The 3414-nt window shown below is 38.0% G+C and overlaps 1 long non-coding RNA gene across 1 annotated transcript; it reads right to left on the bottom strand.

Annotated features, from left to right (window-relative positions):
* Positions 1-1865: 1865 nt before the first annotated feature.
* LOC143583636 (uncharacterized) lies at positions 1866-3126 on the bottom strand. The gene is made up of 3 exons (XR_013144221.1): positions 2959-3126; positions 2076-2279; positions 1866-1991 (listed from the first exon to the last, which is right to left on the bottom strand). It is a non-coding gene; the product is annotated as an uncharacterized LOC143583636 (long non-coding RNA).
* Positions 3127-3414: the final 288 nt, after the last annotated feature.

Below are 3414 nucleotides of genomic sequence, written 5' to 3'. Positions count from 1 at the left end.
CACGAGTTCTCGGTCAACATGAGATCTCGGTCAAATTTGAGTTCTCGGTCAGATCAGTGTTCTCAGCCATCTTTGTTCTCTGTTTGGATTTGGGCCTGAGTCCAGTTGGGCCCAGATACCATAATGGACAGTTGGGCCTGAATCAGCTAAGCCCATATCCAATTTAGACAAACTAGCCCATTATCTTGGAGCTTAAATAGTCAAGCCCAACTTAGAAAATAACTTAAGGTGTTAATGGGAAATGTGTTAAGACAGTTAATGAAAATAAAATTTTTCCAAGCTGACCTGGCAGCTTAACCCCAGCCGGGGGCTCTGCCCCTTGGACCCCGCTAGGGGCTGCCGCCCCTAGAACCCCGCTGCCAGGGGCGCTGCCCCCGGACCCCCGTTCGTTGTGGGTTATATAAAGATAGAAATACTATATGAGTAGAAATAGTTAATTGATACATGTAAATATTATGCAGTTAGCCGTGCACAGCTCAAGAAGGGAATAACTATTAACGGTGAACGTAACCGCATTCAGGTGAGTTTCTAACCCCATTTCCTTGTTATGTTTTCGGGGCTGTGTGCATACTCGATGTGATAGTTAATACACTTACCTTGAATGGTAAATGTATGCCAAGTATGATATATGTGATAGATACAAGTGATTGTTTGACGATACATGAACGATCTTCGGATATTGCACGTACCGTTAGGTTATAAATAAAGATATGGATATTGTATGTAATCTAAGGATGATTGCTTGTCGATACGTGAACGATCTTCGGATATTGCATGTATTGCCAAGAATAGTGATGATTGTCTCCTTATATGGATATTAAATGATAACAAATATATAGAGTTCCCTCTACGGATAATATATAGAGTGTTCCTTTAATGGAAAGCATAGTGTTCCTTTAATGGAAAGCTTAGTGTTCCTTTGATGGAAAGCATAGTGTTCCTTTGATGGAAAATATAGTGTTCCTTTAATGGAAAGCATAATGTTCATTTGATGGAAAGCATAGTGTTCCTTTGATGGAAAGCCTGTGGAAGTATATAGGATGTTCCATCTATGGAGAATATATATATAGAGTGTCATTCTACGGAGAATATAAATAGTAGGGGTAATAGTAATAGTTCTTTCAATAGATATTATGTGACGTCCCTCTTATGGACATTTATACAATGTTAAGATATGTATGTATGTAAGATACGTGTATGTATTGTATGTCACCTGATTAACTAGAACTCACTCAGCGTAGTTGACTTTTAGTATGTACGCAGGTGAATACGATTAAAGAGCTAGCATGAGGTCGGCACATGGCATGGATCGAACGGCTGGCATTTGAAGATGGAAGAAATGATGTTTTAATATGATGATTTATGTTATGGTTTTAAAGAAAAGATTAAATGTTTTGTAATAAAGGGTTAAAGTTTTATATTCCGCGAAAGTTTTAATAAACTCTGATTTGTAGAACTGTGTTTATGAGTAAATCTGACGCTAAAGTAGGGCTACCGGGAACAGGGCCTTACAACCCGACACTAAATAGTAGATCCGCCGAGGATCTATGACCTTTTGGTCTAGTATGTGGGATGTGTCAGGTGTTATCGAAGCACAAATTCTGGATACGTGCCTGGTTAGGATATGTTTGCTCATGTCAACACGGGAAGGTCAAAAGGGCCGTTTGTCACTACGAATTATAATTACTTAAGTTAGCATTGTCTAGAGAACTGGAAACCGAATTTTGGTAAGACATGTTAAGTAGCTACTAGGAGATCTTTGTTGGTGTGGGTATGCGGCAGCTCGTGTGGCAAGTTATGGTGATATGCAGGTATGTAGTCTCTGCATGCATTTTTTCCAGTATTGTGGAAGCTTTGTGATAGACTGTTTGCATCGCGTAACGCTTTGAAGTGCAAATACGTTTTTGGATTGAGTAGCACCAATTAACTTGAAGTGATTCAATCAGGTATTGTGTGGTCTTCGCAGGAGCCACAACTTCAACTACATCTCCCTGTAAACATTTTGATAATTATTGGGCTAAATATTAGGTAAATGTGTGAGAGACACGATGGCTGAGATGGTAATGCAGACTTACGTTGATGTCGACCAGTAGGAAACATCCATTTTCTAACAACCCTAACTTCAAGTGGTGCGCCATTAGTTCCATTTTTTATTGCAGCAATTCTTTAGAGGGTCATCGTAACCTGGATGAAGAAAGTAAATCTAAATCAAGAAAAAAATATACACGTCCAGACAAAGAAAGCCGCATTCTCATTAGAACATTAACGGATATGAACACCTATATACACCACATTACAACAACGAAGTAATCAATAACAACACAACTTTCATTAACATAATCCAATCCTAAACGGTAATAAAAAAACCCATCAACAGTGTCCAATAGAAGGTGCAACAAAATTACCGCATCAGCGGACTTGACAAACTACCACAACAACAAAAAATGGCAAAACATGTTGTATAATCATAGTATGGATAGTTACTGTGCCATGAACATTAGATGATCACATTTCATAAGCATATAAAAATTATTATAAGCCTCTTAACAACATCCCCTTATAAATATCATAAAGCAAAATCTAAATTACGAATAGACAGGAACAATAACATCATCCCCTTTCATCCTTCACTTATAACACCAAAATTGTGAAATTCATCCTCCATATCTGGTATTCAGACCCTTGGATCTAGATTACCAACATACACATATGCATTTTTAATAAATACCTGTCATGAGCATCAAATATTATTAGGTGTGTGGTTTTGACCATGATTAAGAACATGAAAGGTTGTATTATGAAAGATAAACCAGTTTTGCTTTCAACTTTACAGATTCATTTAGCTTCTAAATATGCAATTAAATGATTCGGGATGAAACCCTAAATTGTATATGATTGTAACTGTAAGTAATTATGATATCTTTATTTCAAATGAAACAACACATAAGACGGAATTACCTGAAATCATCAAGAAGGATTCCCGACATCTCCACTCCCTTCCCTGTTCCTTCCGTTAAGCAAGTCTGGAGTGATTCTTCAGCAAATGTAATCAGTTAATAACAACTACAAAAAGGAATCAAAGTAAGCACAATTTCTAGGGTTTATGGTGAAGAACGATATTGCAGATTTGATTATTTGGAAATTTTAATCCAAGCCAAACCGATTTAATCTTTGGCGTATCCGATGGTGTCTATCGATGAGGTGAGTAGGTGGCTTCAAGTGAAGGTGGGTTCGTGGCTGGATCAGATGTCGACGGGGAAAATTGCAGGTGTAGCGGTGGCATGCAAAGGAAGGAGCATGTGGACTACCAAGATTGGTGCGGCTCATGTTAGCATTCCCTTCTTAAACGGTACTGTGGCGCCAACCTTCACTTTTACTTATATTAGATAATATTTATGCTTTCTAGCGTATCGT

The sequence above is a fragment of the Bidens hawaiensis genome, unplaced genomic scaffold, assembly GCF_021521415.1.
Source record: "Bidens hawaiensis isolate Kalapana, Puna unplaced genomic scaffold, B.hawaiensis_p1.1 tig00032475_1, whole genome shotgun sequence".
Taxonomy (NCBI): Eukaryota; Viridiplantae; Streptophyta; class Magnoliopsida; order Asterales; family Asteraceae; genus Bidens; species Bidens hawaiensis.
This window is presented reverse-complemented; position numbering and strand designations above follow the sequence as displayed.